Source organism: Vulpes lagopus, chromosome 1 (genome assembly GCF_018345385.1).
Source record: "Vulpes lagopus strain Blue_001 chromosome 1, ASM1834538v1, whole genome shotgun sequence".
Classification (NCBI taxonomy): Eukaryota; Metazoa; Chordata; class Mammalia; order Carnivora; family Canidae; genus Vulpes; species Vulpes lagopus.
In genome coordinates, this window is record NC_054824.1 from 169,057,858 (window position 1) to 169,081,699 (window position 23,842).

The 23,842-nt window shown below is 40.7% G+C and overlaps 1 protein-coding gene across 1 annotated transcript in view; it reads right to left on the reverse strand.

Annotated features, from left to right (window-relative positions):
* The window catches only part of RGL1 (ral guanine nucleotide dissociation stimulator like 1), a 261,146-nt gene that overhangs the window by 127,989 nt on the left and 109,315 nt on the right, over positions 1-23,842 (reverse strand). The gene's annotated exons all lie outside the window — the stretch shown is intronic.

Below are 23,842 nucleotides of genomic sequence, written 5' to 3' on the forward strand. Positions count from 1 at the left end.
TTGAGATCCAGTTTCAAGACCTTGACAGCAGGATACCGGATGATAATGTATTCAGGCTTTGGCACATGACGGGATTTCACGCCTAGGAATTTTTTACAAAATTTTTTTTTTTTTTTTTTTTACAAAGAACCTTAGAGTTCATGTCTGTGATACTATGCCCTCTAATTGTATTTAATCACCTTTCGATTTGTTTTTAAAGACCTCCCACTAATTGCCATGCTAAGGCATAAGGCTAGGATTTGATTCCCAATAAATATCTCATGAGCTGAAAAGCTAGAGAATCCTGTGTACTGATGTTCCCAGGAGAGCAGAAAAAAATGACAGTGAGGGCACATCAAGGAGAAACAAAAGGATTGTGGACACTTGAGAACATCTTGAAATCACTCAGACAAGTTTCCCTCGGACAACCAGAACCTACCCAGCTCAGTCACTGTGGCTCTTTTTTATAAAACTGAAGTGGCTATTTCTATAATTAAAAAAAAAAAAAAAGTAAAAGCACATAGACTAGACCCTCCTGTGATCACCAGGACAGCATGTCCCCAGTGTCTAGAAGATAATCATGGGGAGGCCCTACTCTGTCCTCTTAAGCCATCCCCAGGTCCCCAGGAGTGCCTATCCAGTGATCTCAAAGACCACAAGATGCACCTGAGGACAGTTAAGCAACCCATAAGATTAACTTCACCGATATACTTTAACCTGATTTGGGGCCATAAATTTGAAGATTACTGACAATTTTTCACCTCAGGGATATCACACAGTTTCTCAGCCCCACCCCTTGAAGGAAGCCTTCCCAGACAAGGCAGCTTATAACTCACAAGGCCCCACTCAGGTTTCAGATCTCATCATCCTCTTTTCTACTCCACCAATTCCCTGGCTGGCCACCTGGTACATAAAGGGGGAAGATACAGACTTCAAGGCAAGTGGATCCAGCTTCAAATCCGTGCTTACTTTAAGACTGAACTTGGGCATGGGGAGCCTGGGTGGCCCAATTGGTTGGGCATCTAACTCTTGGTTTCTGCTATGGTGGTGGTCTCAGGATCAAGCCCCACTCTGTGTTCAGTGCAGAGTCTGCTTGGGATTCTCTCTCTCCTCTCCCTCTTTCCCTTACCGCTTGCTCTCTCTTTCAAATAAATAAATAAATCTTAAAAAAAAAAAAAAAAAAAAAAAAAAAAAAAGGACGCCTGGGTGGCTCCGCGGTTGAGCATCTGCCTTGGGCTCAGGGAGTGATCCCAGGAATCGAGTCCCACATCAGGGTTCCTGCATGGAGCCTCCTTCTCCCTCTGCCTATGTCTCTGCCTTTCTCTGTTGTGTATGTGTCTCTCATGAATAAATAAAAAAACAGAGTGAACTTGGGTGCCACCTCCCTGAGCCTTAGTTTCTAAGGCTTCCATCTGTAAAATGGGACAAACATATATAGGTTTGAAAAAAAAATTAAATGAAATATGTATGCAAATTATCATGGTAAGTGATCAAATAAAGTTCCATTCCCTTATTATTGCACTTCTTCCCCAACTGTATTTTCCCAGACTCACTCACTGAAAAGTTGTATATGTATGCAATGTGAGGAAATCTGAAGTCATGCCTACTTACTAAATTACATTATAATTTCAGAGGGTTTTCCAAGAATAACTGTTTGTATTTATACCTGATAATGTATTTGATTTTGTACAAATGCTGAGCCACCAAAAAAAAAAAAAAAAAGTCTGGTTATACTAGATAGTACAATCAAGTACTGAATTTTGCAGTTTTTAAAATATTCATTTAAAAATATTTCACCTGTAGGCAGCTCAGATAGAATTACCTTATTACACATACCTGGCCAATGTGTGGGAAGGATAAACCAGTAAGCCATTTATAATTAAATTTGAATTTATTTACCAGATTAACTTGTCCATGACCTAGTATGGTCCTAAGAGGATAGGTCAAGTTTTGTTAAAAGTAGATCAGCAATATTTTGTAATTTTCAGCCTACGAATCTTTCAACTCTTTGGGTTAGTTTATTCCTAAGTTTTTACTCTTTTTGATGCTATTGTAAATAGGATTATTCTCTTAATTTCATTTTTGGACTTTCATTGTTAGTGTGCAGAAATGCAATTGATTTTTATACATTGCTTTTACTTCCTGCAACTTTAATAAATTCATTAAGTAGTTCTAACAGTTTATTTCTGGACACACAAAAAAAAGGAAAGACAACTTGTGTTCATGGATTTGAAGGCTTAATATTATGAAAATATCCGTACTACCCCCAAGCAATCTACAGATTCAAAGCAATTCCTAACAAAATTATAAGAGCATTGTTTACAGAAATAGAAAAAAAAAAGCCTAAAATTCATATGGAATCACAAAGGACACTGAAGAGCCAAAGCAATCTTGAAAAGGAAGAACAATGTTGGAAGTGTCACTGAAGTGTTTCTCTGACTTCAAAACATATTACCAAACTATAGTAATCAAAACAGTGTGGAACTGGCATAATGACGGACAAATAATAAAACAATGGACCCTAATAATCCAGAAATAAACCCACACATATATAGTCAACTGATCTTTGACAAGGCTGTCAAGAATAAACAATGGGGAAAGGACTGTCTGTTCAACAAACGGTTCTGGGAAATCTGGATATCCACCAAATTTGTAGAATACATTGGGGGAAAGCGAAAACAGATGAGCAAGACTAGATCAAACTAAAAGGCTTCTACACAGCTAAGGAAACAATCAACAGAATAAAAAGGCAACATATCAAATGGAAGAAAATATCTGCAAACAACATGTTGGATAAGGAGTTAATAACCATAATATATAAGGAACTTCTACAACTCAACAGAAAAGAAAAAACACACAAAACAAAATAAAATAACCCAATTTAAAAATGGGCACAGGGCTTAACTAAACATTTCCCCCAAAGAAGAGATATAAATGGCCAATAGGTATATGAAAGATGCTTAACATGACCAATCATCAGGGAGATGGAAATGAAAATCACAACAAGATATCACCTCCTACCTGTAAGGATGGCCATTACTCAAACAAAGAAAAAATGTTAGATAAGATGTAAAGGAAAGGGAACCCTTGTACACTGTTGGTAGGAATATAAATTGGTATAGCTGGTATGGAAAAGAGTTAAGAGTTTCCTTGATAAACCAAAAATAGAACTACCTCAAGATCCACCAATCCCACCTCTGGGTATTGACCCAAAACAGTTGAAATGAGGATCTTGAAGAAATATTTGCATTTCCATGTTCATTGCTGCACTATTAATAATAGCCAAGATGTGGAAACAACTGTCTATCAGCAGATGAACAAATCCAGAAAATGAGATATGGACACACCTATGATGGAATATTATTCATCTTTAAACAAGTAGGGAATCCTGTCATATGCCTATGATATGGATGGACCTTGAGAGCATAATGTTAAGTGAAATAAGTCACTGAATGACAAACACAGCATGCTTTCACTAACGTGAGGTATCTAAAGTAGTCCAACTCACAGAAATAGAAAGTAGAGTGTTGGTTGTCAGGGGCTCAGGGGCAGGGCAAAATAGGGAGCTGCTGTTCAAATGTGTACAAAGTTACAGTTTTCAAAATGAAAAAGTTCAAATGTGTATAAAGTTTCAGTTATTCAAGATGAAAAAGTGCTGTACAACATTGTGTTTATAGTTAACTAATATTGCGGGCTGTACAGTTAAAAATTTGATGTGGGGAGGGATGCAAAGGTGGATCCTTAAAGTGTAGGATATTGCTAGGAATAGTTTTATGTGGCCATATTCGGTGGTCACTGATAAGTCAGTAGCAGTACAAGGGTCCTAGAGTATCACAGGAAAGAGGGAAGATACATGGAAAACCCCAAACTGGAGGGAAAAACTTTTTTACTTCTAGTTTCACTAAAGCCAATAAAGAGAAAGCTGGTTAAGAGCAGACATAAGTAGCTGATTCTTGAAAAGAATCTATCTACAAGTGGAAATACGTAGTTTATATACTCCCTTCATTCATTTATCTATTCACTGGCCTCTCTGATACCACACTTTTCCTCAATCGTATTCTACTTCTCTGGCTGCAAGAAGAAGTGAAAAATACAAAAACTATGATAGAGTATACTTACGTAGGCAGCATAACATGGAGTAATACTTACGTGCCTGGGTGACTGAGGGGACATCTGGCATCTGAGAGCCAGAGTTTGAATTTCAGGTCTAGAAGCCTTCCAACCCAGGGTCTGACCCTCACTTCTCACAGCATGAGTGTCCTCATCTGTTTCCCTTCAAGCTTATCAGGAGTGTTAAATAAAGGAATATAAGTGGCCTTGAATAAAAATCTATCTCCTTCCGTCCCCACCTCCACACTCTTTCCGGTATTTTCTCTGCATGTTAGGTTGTTTCCTTGGACAACAGATTTACTGCATGACAGAAAAATAAGGACAGTGCAAGTACAATGGACATTGCGCTTGGGATAAGTGTGTACAGACTTGTCTGGATAATGGCCACATCAGCATGAGAATGCCAAGACATGGGAAGGCCTTGGTTTTGTCCTTAACCTCAATGCCAGACTGTAATGTCTTTTTTTTTTTAAGATTTTTTATTTATTTATTTATTCATGAGAGACACACAGAGAGAGGCAGAGACATAGGCAGAAGGAGAAGCAGGCTCCCTGTGGGGAGCCCGATGTAGGAGTTGATCCCAGGACCCTGGGATCATGCCCTGAGCCGAAGGCAGAAGCTCAACCACTGAGCCACCCAGGTGCCCTCAGACTATAATGTCTTATGTCCAGTCAAAACTTTAGAGGAAAACAGTCCTAAGGGAGCAGTGAAAATAATAACAACAACAACAAATACATGAGAAAAACTAAAAAGCAAGAGACCAGGATTCTCCTTCCACACCTTAGCAGCACTGAGTGCATATTGCCTCTCCTCGCCCACAGCCCTTTCCGAAACATATGAGTTTGAAAACCTTTCCCACTTGTGAGTGAAATCAACAATAACCCTTTTGCAGTATTTTATTTATAAACTCTATTTTATTTATAAACTCTATCTTTTATCTATAAACTCTATCTTCCTCAATTTGTAGTTCCCTGAAACCCTTTGGTGAAGGATGTTAACACATAAATCTGCTAATTCTTGACTTGTTTCTTCCAACAATATCAATGTATTGTCAAACTGCAAATGATTGAATCCTTTCAGCCTCCCTATGAAATGCTTCTTCCTATTCTTCAGTCCTGCAGGCTGTGTTGTTCTTCAATGAACTTTCCATATTCAGCCTCTGATGATCAGCTGAGCATCCCGCTATGGTTGCTCAGTTTATATATTGCTCTGCTAAGTGGGCTGCCCCCTCCACCTCCTCGTCACTTGAACTTTCAGCCTTGCTTTACAAAGGGTTAAGAACCAGTCATGCTTGGTCATGCTTGGTCAAAAATGATTTGCTTCCATTTTCTGAGGGCCCAAAGTGCTTTTACGAATTATCATAGGCATACTACACGTTAAAAATTCTCAATGCTCAATGTTATTAGGTTCTCTTATTTACGCAAGTGAATTAAAAACCAATTTTAGATAAACCTATTACAGCTAAAGAAGAAGACTGCCACAGGGGGGTAGAAAACGTAGATAGAAGAAACATAAAAAGCACTGGACAGATGGCAGGCCAAAGGCAAAGGCCTCCTCTGGGCATGATGGCAAACATTTTTCAACTAATAGTTTACCAATTGCTGGTAGTTAGTCTTAATTGATGTTGATGATGCTTGCCTGAGGAAGAAGGTGGTTATTGGAATACTATTTGTAACTTGGGCTAATGAGCATTATTACCTCATCTAATTATAGATTTCTGTAAAAGAAAAAAGAGAGATTTACTCAGATGGTTGAAAACATCAAAACATACAACAGTCAGCTCTTAAGCTGACTTTCTTAACAAAGAGGAATGATGATAAAACCTTCTGCAAAGTGGAGGATTGGTGACCTGATGCCATGAAGGGCTTTGACCAAGATTCTGGGAGGAGCTACTGGGCAATTAGCTAAATCATACCTTGTTTCGGGGCTAAAGGAATATCCTTTTTTTTTTTTTTTTTTTTTTTTTTACAATAATGGCATTGAAATGGTACTGAAAGCTCAAATGAACCAGAACTGTGAGAACATAGTGGCTAAGAGCGATGGCTGTGGTCAGAAACACTGAGATGTGAGCTCTAGATCCGTCACTCCACTGTGAAGCAAGATCTCTCGCATCTCTAAACCCGTATGAAATAGCGATACAAACACCTTCCTCATTGGCCCATCCTGAGAATTAAATGAGCTAATAATACACATCAAGCCTTTAGCACAGTATCCAGCACCAAGGTAAATTCTCAGTTAATGTTGTCTGTTGTCGTTTTCTGTCAGATTGAGAATTTGTGGAATCCAAAGGAGACTGGCTATATTAAAACTCAGGCACACATATCAAGTAACTCAAGATTTTGCAGCTTGAAGCCAAAAATTCATGATGCAGTGAACCCAGAAAGAACTGTAAGCCCCACAAACTGTTCAGTCAATGAGCAACATTTACTGAGTTGCTACATAACACAGGAAGATACCATGCGTGGTATTCTTGCCCACCCTGTCCCCACCTCCACACAGTGACCAGAGTGATATTTTCAAATTACTACAGCATCCCCTCTTATTCTTAAATCCCTCCAATGCCTCCCCACTGCTAAGGTTAAAACCTAAATCCTTTTCCTATCCCACAGGGCCTTGCCTACTGGCCCCTGCCTGCCTCTCCAGCCTCCTTCCACTCCACTTTACATACATTCTCTGGGCTCCAGCAACCCCAGTCTTCTTCAATGTCTTCACGCTATCTGGCCCTTGTCCACTACAGAGCCTTTACACATGTGATTCTCCTCCTTGGGACATCCCACCCTCTTCTCCTCTCCCAATTAGGTTAAATCCCCCTATTATGTGCTCTCATGGCACCATGATCCTCTCTTTGTAACTCTACCACAGTCATAATTTTACATTTAATTGTATGATTTTTAAAAGATTTTATTTATTTGTTCATGAGAGACACAGACAGAGAAGCAGAGACATAGGCAGAGGGAGAAGCAGGCTCCCTACAGGGAGCCCAATATGAGACTCGATCCCAGGACCCTGGGATCACAACCTGAGCCGAAGGCAGACACTCAATTGCTGAGCCACCCAGGTGTCCCTCATTGTATGATTATTTGATAAATGTCTGTTTCACCCAACTCTATGAGGGCAGAGGCAATTTAATTTTTTCCCTTTATTGTTCCCCAGCACCTCCCACAGTGCCTAGCACATGGGAGATGCTCAATAAATAACTATGATTGATTGATAGATACAGACACATAGATAAAGCCATGCTGTAAATTCAGTAAGTGCTTTGTAATTGTTGAGTGATATAAATAAATCTTAGATATTGTCTCTACCTTAAGGTTGTTTTGTACTCTAAAAGCAGAGAAAGGACAGAAAGGGATCAAATGAAAATGACTTCATAAAAGCCACAGATCGGCAAGAACAGATTAAGATAACAGGGCCAACCGAGCAATGTGTCACTGAGAGGACATGGACAACCTCCATCAGGCGGCATACATTCTTGACTTGCAGATAATTATAGTTTTTATTGAGATTGTGTCAACCACTACCTTTGGAGAAAAAAAGAGAAACATAGACTAGGAGGAGGAAAGAAGGACTTTCAGTAGGTGAGATGGCAGGTTAAAGGGTGGTATTTGGTTGGAATAAGGCTCATAGAGTCAAAGGTCATGAGGTTCAGATAAAGTAGCTGGATGGCAGAGATTCTGGAATTTTTCTTAAGAGGAAACCGAAATGATAAAACAGAGGGTGAACAAGGTGATTATAATACGTGTCCATAGGTTAGTCAGAGGGGGACAGCGTGGAGATAGAGCCATTTGATAGGAGACAACACAGTCAAGTACATGCCGAACAACGCCTAGGCCGAGACAATGGTTTTGAACCAAAGGAATGAATCAGGATGACATTTTGGAAAAACAAATGTTGCGACTTAATGATAGGCAGCATGTTGCAAGTAAATGAGAGGGGAAAGAAAAAATCCACAAGATTTTAAGACTGGAACACTTGGGATTATCAAGGGGATATGGAAATAAAGAGAAAATGGAAAAAAAAAAAAAAAGAAAATGGAAAGGACTTTCTGCTTTTGGGGAAAAATACTATCAGTTCCATTTTGAGGAGAAAGAAAAAGATATTGAAAAGTGATAGGAAGGAAAGAAAAAGACTAGAAATGAAGAAAGTAGTTGCAAGTTACTATGTATACAGGAAGTTGTTTGAAACCATGAATTCACATTATTTCTCCTGAGTGGAAGAGAAGCAGAATCTAAACAGTCTCAAGATGCACCCACAACTGAACACCAAACAAAAATAACCAGAGAGGAGAGCAAGACGGAAAGAAGAACAAGGAGAGCTTGAGTTATGGGAACTAATGCTGAAGGGAAGTTCACTGTGATTAAAAATTCTCAAATACACTAAAGTCAGTCTTGGAATACAGTCAGTGGACGTTAGAATGCTTCAAATGACAAGTTGTTTCTCTTCTGTCCTTGTCACGAGATGCTGTACACATATTTTAAGAGGGTTTTCTCTGTTTAAAAACATATAAAATTTGTTTTTAAATTATCACTGGTTATTCTATTCTGTGACACTCTTCAATAAAATGCAACCAAAGTTAATTGAAAGTCTTAGTGTGGTCAGTTACATAACACTAGAATTGCTGAATAGCTTAAATGCGGTGTTTTCCCAGAAATATTTGTCTTTTGGATGAAACCAAGAACGGAAAGTTTCTGCCTTAAAGGAGAACTTTTGAGAAGGTGGAAAGAAAAGAAAAACATATATAACGGAAGTATCACTGTAACAATAGTTAACCAATATGTTGCAAATAGGGGAGCTACTCACACAGAAACACACAAGAATACAAAGAAAAGTGAATTTTACCACTTTAGAGAGCCGATTGTGGACTGTATGTCAATTTTCTAATGTCTTTTTATAAATCAGAAAATATCTCACATATTGCCTTTGCCAGGAACAAATTTAGACACATCTTTGGTTCTTGTTATTTGCCTTTTAAACTGGCAGATTCAACTCATGCTAACCCATACTGAGCCTGTTTTGTCTAAGACGTGAAGTAAGGTTTATAGAATGAAAGTGTGTTTCATCTGGGGTAGGAGATGGGGTGGCGTCATTACCTTGGTTCATTCAGGATCTTCTAAAATAGGCGAATAGCTACTGTTCTAGAAGGCTGCATAGAGTCCTCATTCCTCTCCCTTCAAAGATAACGTGTGTGTGTGTGTGTGTGTGTGTGTGTGTGTGTTGTGGAATGAGGAGTTGGAGTTGGACATGGTGGGAGGTGGAGTATTGTGTGTGCATGTGTGCTATAGGAGGGAGAATTGATAGGTTGCCTTCATCTTGAACCTTAATCATAAAAGATAATGACTGCTCTCCAAAATAACATAAAGGCACTGTAAAGAAATGACAGTGCAATTATAAGTTACGTGGCAATCCTATAACAAAATAAGTAATACACTTTTTCCTTATACCCAAATAGGTCATATATTTTACATTATTCAAAGGAACTTCTCTCCTGTAACTTGCCAGGATGGCATCCTATGAAATGAACACATCCTGTTCCACAGGAAACCACACCACCCTTGGTTAAAGGCTGGATGACCTTAGTATGGGACCAGCTGCCCTTCTTGGCATACGTGCCCAACTTGGGCTAGGTTTTTGGTCTTCCCCACCTAAAAAGGCTTGCAGGGAAAGTAGGGATTGGGCAAGCAGTGGGAAATTCCTCGATTTGATTAGTTCCATAAATCTATACCAGACTCAAGCTCCCCTAAGAGGGTGCAGAAGGCTCTAGAATCAGTTCCAGGTACTGAAAAGAGATTAAATTCACTGTAGGTGTAGAATCCAAGGATTCCAGGACAAAAGTGGACCTCCCAGGATCTTGTCATGACAGTGAACCATGTGGATAAGGGCATCATCCTAAATGGTGGAGCAGCAAGACAGAAAAAGCCTGGCTCTATTATCTCATAGAACAAAGTTGCCACACCAGTCCTAGACTGTCTATCTCTGGACTGTTTTGCAAGAGAGAAATAGAATTCCTTCTTGTTTAAAGTGTTATAAATTTGGCTTTCCATTACTAGCAGCCAAACCCATATCCCAATTAATATACCTATTAAATAGAACAGAAATCAGTAGAGGTAAGAGAGTCACTTAACTAGAGGCAAAAGCAAAATATTCTAAATATTCTAATATTTACTCTGACGTACTCTGATTCTAAAATTGTTCTGGGCTCTAAAAGGGACTCCTTTACCCATTTAGTAACTCACTCATGCAACAAATATTTACAAAGCACCTGCTATATATCAGCCACTGTGCTAAGCAGGCATTGCAGAAATAATTTTCAACAAGACAGTTGCAGTACCTGCCTCATGGTACTAATGGACTGAAGGGACAAATGGACAAAGCATGTGTATTACAGTATGATAAGTGTGCCGACAGATTGCTATTGGGATGTATAGGCTGTGCCTATAAGATTGAGGGAATTAGTCCCAGAAAAAAAAAATGGTCTCTAAGGTAAGATGTGAAAGCCAAGATGGAATTAGAAGTAGTAGTGGAAAGAGTGGGGGGAGAGCTATCTAGGCAGAGGGAACAGCATACGGGAAGGCCCCCGACTTAGAGGAATCACAGATCAAAGAGAATCCTAGGCATGACCACTAGTTCATAAAACATGCCAAATAGGCTATTTATTTTTCCTTAAAAAGAAAAAAAAAGAAATAGTACTGTATCTTCACTTTGTGGGCACCAATTCGTCGTAATAGTGTCATGTATACTATTACACTGGACGTATGTCCCTTGGAAACACAAGGCATGCTTTTGTTTTATTTTATGTAATCCCATAATCCCTTGAATAATCCTCTGTGAAGGGTAGGTAAATAAATAACTATTTTTAATGACTTTAACAGAGTGTAAACTATGGGTAAAGCAATGAATTATACATCCTGGCCCTGGATCTCAAGTAAGGGAGGCAAACAAACAAAGCAAGCCAGTAAGACTGAAGGATGTGATTCTGGACCTCTATGGAACCATCCAGACTAAACTCCAAGTCAGAATGCTAGCGTTGCAGGTTGTCCCATTAGAACAGCCATCCTGGCACACCCCAGGTGAGACTCTGACACACGTCTGGGAGCAAGAATACAGGCTGGACGGAAGGGCCTCTTTCAAGCCCCACCTTGGAAATACTCGGTGTTAGTGCTATACCTGATCAGGGAAAGGGAGAAAAGATCAACCAGGGGGCTCTCTTTTGAGAGGGGGGAAAGGCAACCTTAGATACTAAAGACTTTAACCTCTTGAAGACTTGAAAGTATGAATAGAATTTCCAGGTGGTGGGGAAGGGGTTTAGAGAAGCAGGGCAGATGGGAAGAAGAGAGCAATCCAAGCAGAATCCGAGTGAGCCCAAGCGTAGAGGTCAAATGTGGAGTCATCATAGCCCGGGCAGAGAGAAGGAGGCCGCCCAGCCCAGCCTCGCCGCCTGGGCACATGTGCCCACTGCACCTCCTGCTCACTCTCTCCCCAGAGCATTCCTTGAGTCACACTGACCGAAATGGGTCACTTCACCTAGATTATCCAAGTCCCTCTGTTATAGGGTGAATTATTTGAGGTTCATATGGCTGGGGGTAGATCAAGAGTATATACAATTTAGTCACCATAGCATGAATATCACCAATTTGAAGGCGTGAATATTTTTGCCTTGTTAATTGGCTAACGCTTTCTGTCACTGCAGTTTACAAAGTGATGTTACAACTATTAGTTTCCTCAATCTTTACAACAACCCCCAAAGTAGAAGTACTAGCTGCATCTTATAACCTAAGAAAATGAAATGTCAAGACAACAAAGACCATGTAAATGCAAGAGCCATGTCTTGAATTCCAGTCTTTTGACTGCAAAAATCATGCTACTTTCAAAGGAATATGCTTCCACACTTCTGATGATCACTGAGTCATGTATAGAACTGTTGAATCACTATATTGCACACCGGGAACTAATATAACACTCTATATTAACTACACTGGAGTTAACATTTTAAAGAATTGTAAAAAGTTATAAAATAAAGTAAGAATACACTTTTGTGTATTCGAATGTTATAAAACGTTTATAAAATAAAGTAAGAATACACCTCTGTGTATTCAAATGTTCTTAGAAGATTTGTTTGCCTCTTTGCTGTTGCCTGTGTTATTTAGGACTTAGGCACCTGATAAAGTACAGCAGTGCTTTATACCCATTAGTAATTAGAGATGCATTCACACAGTTGCCAGCACGCGAGAATTATGTCCTTACTGGCTCTTTCATGAGTGTCTTATCCTTTTCATTCCTAGTTCAGGATCGTACTATCTGGCACGATGGTCCCATTTCTTCATTCATACAAACATGCAGGCAGCTGCTATGCCCCAGGTACTGTGCTAGTAGGGGCATGTGCTGTGGTGATCCTCAGAATCCCTGCTTTCAAAGAACATACAGTCTAGGGAGGAGAGAGGCAAGTAAATAAGACCTTACCAAGAATCTAATGGGGCAGGCACATGGTGGGACCCCTAGCATCAAGGAAAGGCACCTATTCTACAGTCAGGGAGATCTAAAGCTGAGAATTTAATAGGAAGGAAGCAAAAGTTAGCCAATGGGAAGGGGGAGAAATGCTCAGTTCGGGAAGAGGAGTGGCATGAATGCTGAAGAGAACAAAGTAGCTTCACAGACAGAACTCAGTATGGTTTGACCTTCCTGGAGGATGAGTGCAGTAAGGAGGGGTAGTAGGGAGATGAGGTCACAAGAGCTTGGGAGCTATGCTGAAGGGTCTGGACTTGATCCCAGTGCAGTGGAGAGCATCGAAACGTTCCACACAGCAGAGTTACATGAGAAGACTTGTATTTTAAAAAGACCTGACTGTGGGGCCACCTGGGTGGCTCAGTTGGCTAAGCATCTGCCTTCCACTTAGGTCATGATCCCAGGGTCCTAGGCTCTCTGCTTAGTGGGGTGTTTGTTTCTACCTCTCCCTCTGCCTGCCGCTCCCCCTGCTTGTGCTCTCTCTGTCAAATAAATAAATAAATAAACAGATGTTTAAAAAAATAAAAAAGATCTGACTGTGCCCTCATAGAAATATAACATGAGCCGCTTACATAATTTTAACTTTTCTAAGAGCCTTATTAAAAATGTAAAAAGAAACAGGTGAAATTAGTCTTGTATTAAGTAATTTAATTAGGCTAATCTTAACACTATGGTTTATTTAACCTACAGCGTTAGAAAGAGGTGTGGAGAGAAGTAAACACGCTGGAGAAGTATTTGGGAAGAGGACGGGAAGAAATTTTGTTACAGGTGAGGACTCATTTAATTCATTTGACACACTAGCGTCAGATTAATCTTCCTAAAATACAGCTTCAATTAATTGTTTTAATTTTTCCATTCTCTACCTTTCGCCCACCAAATAAAGCTCCAGCTCCTTAGCCAGCAGCGGACCCTGCCTTTTCTCCAGCATCTGCATCCTCCCCCCCACACAGCTGGGCCTTTCCTTTCCCACCTGCAGACCCCACATCTAAGAGCAGTCATAACCTTATGTAGAAGGAATGAGAAGCCCTCCGCTCAGCACTCTGGAATGGAGCAACAGGGCACTCCCACGGCGAGGCAGGCCCCGTGTTCCAGGTCTGACTCCTGCCTTGGAAATCTGCCCGGTCCCTCTGGGGTGGGGGCCCCGCTTCTTGCTTGCCATTCCACTCTTTGCTCCTTCCAGAGCCTGGAAGTCTGCCCGTAAACCTGAGTGTAGCAGCTGGAGCCTTCTAACTGCTGACACACTTTCTTATTCCCTCACTTCTGGTTACATTTCTCCAGGCCACCTGTTCCTGCATTTCTCGGAACCAGCACCTCCCCACCTGGAGGTTGGTCACCTACCTCACAACACCAGTGCTCCCTGCCCAGGTGACTGTGTATCATCGGTTGCCATGCTCCCAGGCATATCCCTGCCAATGCCTTGGGTGCCAGCGCAGACTCCCTCACAGCTCCTGCCCCCGCCCCATCTTTTACCATGAACCAGGCTATTTCTAACAAGGTCGTGAGTTGTGACAATTGACATTCAAGGCCTTGTAGATTAGGGCCCTGCCCTACCATTGAAATATCTTTCTCACTACACTCTCATGTATTCTTTACTCCAGCCAAAATAATCGAATTGTTGTTTGTTACTGGGTCTCCCCTTGCATACCTCCCTGATATATCCCTGCCAACCACCCAGCCTGGAAAGGGCCTTCTCCTGTTCCATCCCCATTTGCTGAGGAATTCGGAATAAATATTAAGCCCCAAAATAGGACAATCATAATCTCCTCCCCCCCAACTAGAAATTATATCTCTCCCCCCTGAACTCCTGCAGCTTATTATCTGGACTTCAATTATGGATTTTATTGCATTCCTACTTGTTTTAAATGTCTTATCTCTCTGAGGCTATAAATAAACATCTTGGGAAGAAGATCCACCTCTGATTACTGAGCAGAGCAAAACAGCTAGGAGATAGGGAAAGAGAGATTTGGCTTAATTTTGCAAAATGAGTAATGGTCCATCAAGGATTATAGTGGAACAAGCTCATACTTTCAAGTGGCTGCTTAACATCCTTAATCAAATCATTCCTGAAACACAAGGAATAAGGGCCCCTGTCCCTACAGAATTCAAGGAAATTCACTGAGAGTCCTTTAGCTAATAATATTATTCTCTATATATGTTCCTTATTTTCTTTTCTTTTTCCATCTCTCCTCTGTCCCTCCCTTCCTCTCTCTTTTTCTCTCTCCCTTTCCACACCTCAAGTTTCCATGGCTCCCCGAAACATAGCTGGAATACATTCAATCACCCAGTCAGATCCCTTTAGTCCTTCCTTCATGCACCTCGTGGGACCAGCAGTGTGACGAAAGAGGCACAGCAGCTTTACCCACGGACACAAGGAAACTCAAGGACCCACGGAACACAGTGACACTCTCTCCTGGCTTTTAAAAATTCAATGGTAGTGAAGAAGGCAGGGGGAGGAAAACCAGACTGACAAGTGGGTGTTTCTGCCTATGATTGAAGTGGGCAAAGGGACCTCTAGCACCCTGTAGAAAACTCAGCCTCTTGTTCCCTGTATAGCAGTACATCTAGACATGGAGACCTACTGCCTTCTTTTGCCAGGGTCTATGCCACTGTGTGATGGGGATGAGTTAAGTGGATTGTGCATCATTATTATTTGTACTCATTTTTCAGTTTTCCTCTGAGGAGCTCCAGATATTTTAGAAAAGAAGACAACAATCTCACTAAATCCCTGTACGATAACGAGAGCACATTACCAACAAAAATAATTATAACCCACCCACGACAATGTCTGCATTATTCTCTAATATTGGACATCTGAGTGGCTTTCATGTCTAATTTTCCTGTTCAACTGTAAAAATACGAGGTGTCAAATTCTAGGCCATGGTCAGGAGTTCTATGATGCTAGACAGACATCAAAATATCAGGTTTTATGAAGAAGCATTTAGCTATGATGAAACATGCTTCAAAAGTGCTTTCAAGTGGTTAATCACTCCTCCCTGTTTCCTCATCTGGGTGATGAGTTCCATTTCCCTGATGAAGCTTACAGGCACTGAGTTTCCTTTAGAAGCATCAAAGAAGATTTCTCTCTTGCCTCATAGACTTGATGGGGAGCAGAATTGGTGATAACCTCTCAAAATCCCATATGCCTGGGTTGACATGAAATGGCCATGCCTTATCTTCCAGATGCTTTGCTGGAATTGAAGCTCTGGTGCTTGAAGATGTAGTGCCATCAATGGACAGTCCTCATAGTTAGAACCCACATCCTTTTCTGCTTTCTTTTTTTTTTTTTTTTAAATATTTTTTTTTAATTTTTATTTATTTATGATAGTCACAGAGAGATAGAGAGAGGCAGAAGCACAGGCAGAGGGAGAAGCAGGCTCCATGCACCGGGAGCCCGACGTGGGATTCGATCCCGGGTCTCCAGGATCGCGCCCTGGGCCAAAGGCAGGCGCCAAACCGCTGCGCCACCCAGGGATCCCCCTTTTCTGCTTTCTTAAACATCCATGTTTAATATGTAGGATAAGAATTACTCTACTGATTGGCTTCAGAGCTGGATGGATCCTCGGGGGACGGGGGGGGGGGGGCAGGTAGGGGGCAGGAGAGGACGTGAGCATCATTTCTTTACGTATCAGGTGCCCAGAGGCTAAAAACATAGAGAGCACTTTAAATAGAAAAACCAACCAGTTACACAAGTCTGAGAAAACATGATTTTTCTTTCTACCCAAAATAGATATTTATCATCTTGAGAATATAAGGAGGCATAACCCTTTTAGAGCACAATTTGGTAATACTTATCAATGTTAAAAAACACACATTCCCTTTGAACAAGTAATGCCACTGCTAGGAATTTATCCCGTGGATATCCACAGAGCATTTCAACAAAACATATGTACAAGGAAGGTCACCAAAGTATTATTTGTCATGGTTTAAAAATATATCAAAATGTCCATCAGCACAAGAACTGGTTAAATAAAAATGGCACATCCATATAATGGATTACTCTGGATACACACATATGCAGAGATGGGCACATAGTTACATTTGGGCATGCATGAGAATGAATCTCAAGAAATGGACAGCAGTGGTTAACTTAGGGAAAGGCTCTGAAATGGAGTGGAAATATGGCTTCCCTGGGTAGGGGGTCCATTTGGGAGAGAGATCAGGGAGCAGTTTGGGTCTCTTATTTGTACTCTCCACTATTAAAAATATAATAAATGTTCTATCATTATTTTACAGGGTTTCTAAAATAGCGTCTTCAACAACAATTGGGTGTGTGGCCAGCAAGGGCAGAAAAAAAGAGATTGTGGGCAGAGCAATCGATAATACCCTAGCCACCTGACCCAAAGAGGAAGCTCTGTAGTCCACACAGAGGAGGAAGTTGACCCCTGCAGAGTGTTCACTGTGCATTAGCGTGGAGGGAAAGTGAAAAGAAGAAGAGTCATAATTGCCTCATCTGGATTTTTCATTGAATTTCATGTTTGCTTATCGTACTTTAGAAAAGGGACTTTAATAAGAGGAATTAGCCCTTGCCTGAGAATACAAGGGACCAAAATGTTGTCCCAGCTCCAGGAAGAGTCAGAAGGAGCACATTATCCCCCTTCCTCACCCCGCTGGCCAATCAGAAGGCTAGAAAGGAGGGGGTGTTAGGAGGGAATATTGACAAAGCTACCTAGTAATAGGCCTTGAAGGATAAGAAATATAAACCAGCCTCCAAGAACAGACCTGCAAGAGCGGTTATTGCTCCTAAGCAGCGTGCCTCCTTTGTTTTCCCAGGCCTGGGAAAGAAAATACCTTCCTCTTCTGCATACAGTCATGAAGTTGTATTCATCCATCCATTCCACGGTCCTGGTTGGGGCGGCACACGCAACTGGTTACCCCGGCAGTGTGAAGAATAAAGCAAGGCTAAGATTCCAAAGAGTCGACTGCACAGGAAGTCTCCCCTGTCACACAATGTGTGTTTGTGACACACACGGAGGTTTACTATTGGCCAAAATCCACCTCAGTGGCTTTCATTCTGCAGTGAGGCCATCAACATTTATCTGAGTCAGACATCCATGGCACTGGCCTAGATACAGACCCTACAAAAGAGCACGATGTTAGCATTATTTTTCTACCTGATGCTCATCCTAGGATCACCAGGCCCAGGGCAAGCACAGAACTTTCCCCTTTTCTCCCTCAATCATACAGTCGTTCATCGTTAGGGCAGAAAAAGGGTGAGTCCACAACATTACAAGCCTTCTTGGATAATTTTCAAATGCTGGAGCTTCTTCCGGGAAGCGAACTTTCCCTTAGGGCAGGTTACTTCAGCTAGATACAGCACAGGGCTAATGAGGCCAAGGTCATGGGCTTATTTACCTTGAGGGCCAATTAGCTTTGATCTGTTTCATGGACACATTCTGTGTCCCTCAACCCAAACAGCTGTTTCGAAAATGGGTACCCTGGATCAGCAAGAGATACTGGTCCAAACTAAAATAGATGTGTTAGTTCAAATTTATCATGCTCTTGGAAAAAGGACACAAAACCCATTAAAAATGTTAAAATGACATCACCTAGTATTTGTTCCAAAGAGATCAAGAATAATGACACTAAGCAGACTTCATTGACCTGCACAACTGCTGGACTGATCATCAGGCAAAAAAGAGATACATATTCAGAGAACCCATTTCTTCTTAAGGATGCTATTTCACTAACTACAAACTCATTTTTCCACTAAGATAATTCTTTAAAGAAAATTATATTTTAGGGTGCCTAGGTGGCTCAGTCGGCCAAGCGTCTGCCTTCAACTCAGGTCACGATTGCGGGATCCTGGGATCAAGTCCCACATGGGGCTCCTCACTCAGTCCTCCAGTCCATGCTCTCTTTTTTTCTCTCTCATTCAAATAAATAAATAAAATGTTTATTCATAAAAGAAAGAAAACTTATTTTTTTTTAGCATGTTAAGAATATGCTACTTGTTTACAGCTATTCTCCTAGGGAGGAAACTGCAACCAAATTCTATACCCTTTATGTCTCACTAAGTATTTTATGTAAAAACTAAACCAAAAGAACATTTTAGTCACTATTTGATCTGAGCAGTTTTCATGCTAATTAGATACTGATTTTCTTTTGTCTACAAATTGATAGTTCTTCAAATTGCCCCAGTTCTCCCCTCACAAATATGTTCTTTCACCCACACACTATACGTAAAGTACCTCCTTTGTTGTTTTTTCAGTCGGGTCACATAACCCAACACTGACACCTTTCCAGCACTCATAAAAAGAAGCCAACTTACAAATGATCTTTCCTCACCCTTTTATCTATCTCCTTGTTTTTGAAGTTTCCAGCGTAATCTGCAATCATATGAAGACCCAGAGTTAGCCTAGGGGGCCACCTGACATACCTTGAAATCTGAGCACATCTGTAACTGGAAGCTCTCTGATCTCAAGATAATCAACATTTGCCACACCACAAATAAGAATCTTCACTTTTCATCCCTGATTCCAGAAAATAGGCAGCTACCCTGCTCCTAACTAGTATGAGTCTGTCTGCTGGGGGGAGGAGGGAGTCTTGCCTTCTCTGTTCCTATCAGTCACCTCCAGGTGTCCCCTGAAAGACTAAGAGTCTACAGGAGGCTCTCAGATCCACAGTGCCAGGTGTATAATTCTGTCAAGGGGGCTGGGGAGAGGACCCCTGTCTTTCAAAAAACTGCTCTCTCACTGCTCATTTGCCTTCAAAGGAAAACTGAAGCCAGGCCACAGCTAATTCTCTGAGGTTGAGCCTGGTTTTGGTGATCTAAGAAACTATGTCACCCCACTCAGAGAGATTTATGCTGACCATGCATATCTTTATTCAAAATCTGAGACATGGTTGAACGACAGATGACATACATCAAATCAGAGATCCCATTTCTTCCGAGAGAGAATCTGGGCTGTCAAACCCATAACTTCTTCCCATTCTAGAATTTCCATTCTTCCCAATCTATTTCAAGAATCTCTCCCAGTTCTTGGAGGGCATTATGCTGAGTGAAGTAAGTCAATCAGAGAAGAACAAACATTATATGGTTTCATTCATTTGGGGAATATATAAAATAGTGAAAGGTATTAAAGGGGAAAGGAGAAAAAATGAGTGGGAAATATCAGAGAGGGTGACAAAACATGAGAGACTCCTAACTCTGGGAAACGGACAAGGGGTGGTGGAAGGGGAGGTGGGTGGGGAGATGGGATGACTGGGTGACAGGCACTGAGGAGGGCACTTGATGGGATGAGCACTGGGTGTTATGCTATATGTTGGCAAATCGAACTCCAATAAAAAAATACAAAAAAAAATCTCTCCCAGTTCTTCATGGCCTATCAAGTTATCCCATAGTTCCATTGTGTACCCTCCTAAAGGACTGAAACATAGTATATAAAATGAGCCGCCCCCAAAACTCTCCAAACCGTGAAGGATTATATATGAACACCATCTTATTTAATAAACTTTATATGTGATATGGTTCCTTCCCCTGACTACTTGTTTATGAAGTCACTAGGAAAATCCCCATTCTTTTAACGTCTTCCCTCTCTTGTTTATCTTTGATATCCTCCTCTCCTCCCTCGCTAGCTTTTCCCTTCTTCCCTATCCTACAGTACAGAGCCTCTTTTCTTCTTTACTATTAAATCCTAAACACAGGCTCTGCCAATAACCCTGAGCTATTGCTGTATCATGCTGATTTGCACCAGCTGTGCCGTATGGTGGTTAACTCCATACTTATACAGGGTCTCCTTAGATCTTCCTCTGAGAACAAGATTCCACATATACATCTAAAAGTCATAACTAGTGGGGTGGAAACTGAGCCAAGAATAAATAGATTTTGCTTTGAACTACTGATCACATTAAATAAGGGGGAAAAAATGCAACCAGAGGAAAGAAAAATGCTACCCAGGGTTGTAGCTTAAAGATTTTTCTTGGACATGTATGACAAACTATAAAGATGATCTACTCCTTTAAACATCCCACTTCTAAATTTAACATTAATTCTCTCAATATTAATGAGGGGAAGAGGCAGGTCAGGGCAGGGAGTGAAAGAAGGGAAGACTGTCATCATGAAGAATTCAAGTGACAAATAAAAAGTATACTCCCAAATTAAAATGGAGCAGCCAGGAGCTTTATCATGTAACTAGAGTTTGGAAAGCTTAGAGTGTTTGAGGTTCTTATACAATTGTGGAAAACCAAGTGCATGGAGCAACCATTGGGAATTAGAGTATAATGATGTTATTCTCCAACTTTGGGCAAATCACAATCTCAGATCATCAGTTTTCCTATCAACTCCCTCCCTGAGGAGTCACTGGCAAGGTCACCAGATGGTTTGTGTATACTAAATTGTCTGGCCTGTTTATTTTCCATTATGAAACCATGTGTAATGGTCCTGTGTTTGAACATGATCAGATATTGTGAATGACTGTCATTAGAATGTAATCACCCTTCTTAATCTCTGCCCCAGTGCAACTGTGTTCCAGATTCTCCAAACCAAACGCTATTTGTCCTAGCTCCGGAGGAAAATGGACAAATGCTATTGATTTTGTTATAGAAAAATCTTGCAGATTGTAAATTTTTTATTAGTTTCAAAAACTCCAGTTAACCTCAAGATTGGGGACACAAACATTGATCCATCTGTTGCAAGAGGATACCAGCAGTCTACGAAAACTATGCTAGAGTTAACTTTTTATTACAAAGCTCATCTACTTACAAGTTAGGTTCCCAAAGGCTATCCTCAAAGCTGTTTTTCTGTTAAGTCCAGGACTTTAAACAACTGCTAGTAATCTATTGATGGCAGGCAGAAAGGTACTGCAGCTCAGGATGGCTTCAATCCATCGGCAAAAGTTCTTAGGTTGAAAATATGTAAGAAACAGAACTTCCATACTCATTTTATTCCCCCTGCAGTAGTTAGAGTAAGTTTCTGTCCATTAAACATAGCAGCAACATGATTTCAGGCTCCCCAGAAAACACAGCATTCCGTCACACTTGAAGCACTAAATTATCAGTTCCTAAGCACCAACAGTATTAGTACAAATATGGAGACTGCAACAACAGTGGCAGACAAAGGTCTTGATACTTTGGTGGGCAAACTCTTCCCCAAGAAGCATGAAACCTCCATGGCCCTTCATGATCTGCTCTCCTTTCAAGACTCATCCCCCCTATACCTTCTGAGGGAGCCTATCATCTTCCACCTGTATTGAACTACTCTTCATTCCCCATCCCTTGAGGCACTATGCCTTGGCACATGCTTTCCCCTCCACATGTGCCAAGGACTTCACTCCTACTCTCATCTCTTGGTATCCATTCTCCACATCTTGTCTTATGGATCATGTCCTCCTACATGTCATTAATGTGTAGGTAAATTCAGGTAAAATGTGCCTCGTGTGTGCTCCCTTACAACCCTGTGTTTCCTTTAATTGCCCTAGTCGCATGTGGGATGCCTTTATGTTTGTTTTCATCTGTATTTCTCGCTGGACTGTAAACTCCACGAGGCAGGGGCTGTATCTGTTCTGTTCCTAGTCGTTACTCAACAAATATTTATTGAGAAATGATTCAGTTTCACTCTTCTATATTTACTAAAGTAGAAATGGATTTATTTTCAATGGCTTATTTAATTATATCCGTCATTTTTATTTGTAAAATAAAACACTTTCACTTATTTACCTTTGATACATTTAACTTTTAGAATTGTAAAACATGCAGAGAAACACAAACATATATAATTATGTTCATTATTACCACCCTCTATGATTGACAAATGTTTATAGTGCTGCAAATTACTTTCACTCTGTTCAAGACTTTTCAAAGGGCCGGAACTCGCATGTTTGTGATCAATCCTGAGTTAACTAGAGAGAGAAAAATGGAAACAATACTGTCAAGCACTTGCTATGGGCCAATCATTGTCCTAGATGGCTCATATACATTGCATATTCAACCTTCCTCAAAAGAATATCATTATCCACACTTTACAGACTAAGGAACTGAAGCTCAGAGGATTAACTACTGCCTGGGGTAATACATCCAGTAAATATCACTCCCATGTTCAAACCAAATTCTAGCTAAATCCAAAATCCATGAGGATTTCCCTTTTATTGCCTACATCTTCAAATCCTATGTGTTGGGATGGAACTTGGACTTTTTGAGTGAGAAATGTACTTTCACATATGTTATGTATCCAAAGCATTTAAAAACAGTCAATTAAGGGCTTACTATGGGGCTTGTCTACTATCTCACAAATGTGTAGAAAATTAAGTTAACCAGGGCACTGTATTCACAAGCATTCTGGTTAATTTAGCTAAAGAATAAGAATTAAGTGGAGCATTAATGCCATGGATGTTTCTCTGCCACAAAAGAAACATGCAACCATGGAAGCAATGAGAAAATAGCCCTCAAAGACTGCAGAGACCCCCAGCTGGTTAAGGATGACAAATGAACAAGCTACATTCTGACTTGACTGGCCACTGAAAGGTTCTCCTGGTCCTACAATGACTACAAGGTTGCAATTGTGATGTGAGAAGATTTTATAAGATGACTAGATAGTTAGAGACATTTTGAAAACTGGCTGTCACTTATGATTTCTACAGTGTACTGTGTTTTTGTCTTCAAAATTAAAAAAAAAAGAAAGAAAGAAAGAAACCGAGGGATAAATAATTTGGCTTCTTTCTCCATAGGTCTTCTCAGCTCTCAGTTCAAATTCTTATGGTTGTTTAACGGTCACCCCTGTGTGGCTCTACAGTTCAGGTCTGATCTACTTAAGCCTCTGCATCTTCTTCCTTATGGTCCCTGCCTCCCTTCACAAAAGAGGTGACACCTTGATTCCTGCCCCAAAGGGATTGCTTCTCCTCATACGTATACTTTGTGTGGAGGGGCTAGATACATTTCTTCCAAAAAGTCCTGCCCATTTGGGAATCACTCACTTTCTGTGACAGTATTGTCAGCAGTTTGGATTTCTTAGTAAATTGTATTACTTCAGGACTCCCATTTGAAATCCTGGCTCTGTCTTGCTTTCACAGATCTACCACCCTCAATTATTCCTTAAAAATAACTTCTCCTCCCACCTTGATATGGCATGATTCTTCTACCACAATGTTTTGAATCTCTGCCATTTTTAGTTCCCTTGATCAACATTTTTACTTTGAAACAATTCAGATTTGTTCTTGCCCTGCATTCATCCTACTAAAAATGAAAGTTTTGAGGCAACAATGAGTTAGTTTGTAAGCATGATATGACCATAAGGGTAAACATGAGTGGGAGGAGAGGTTAT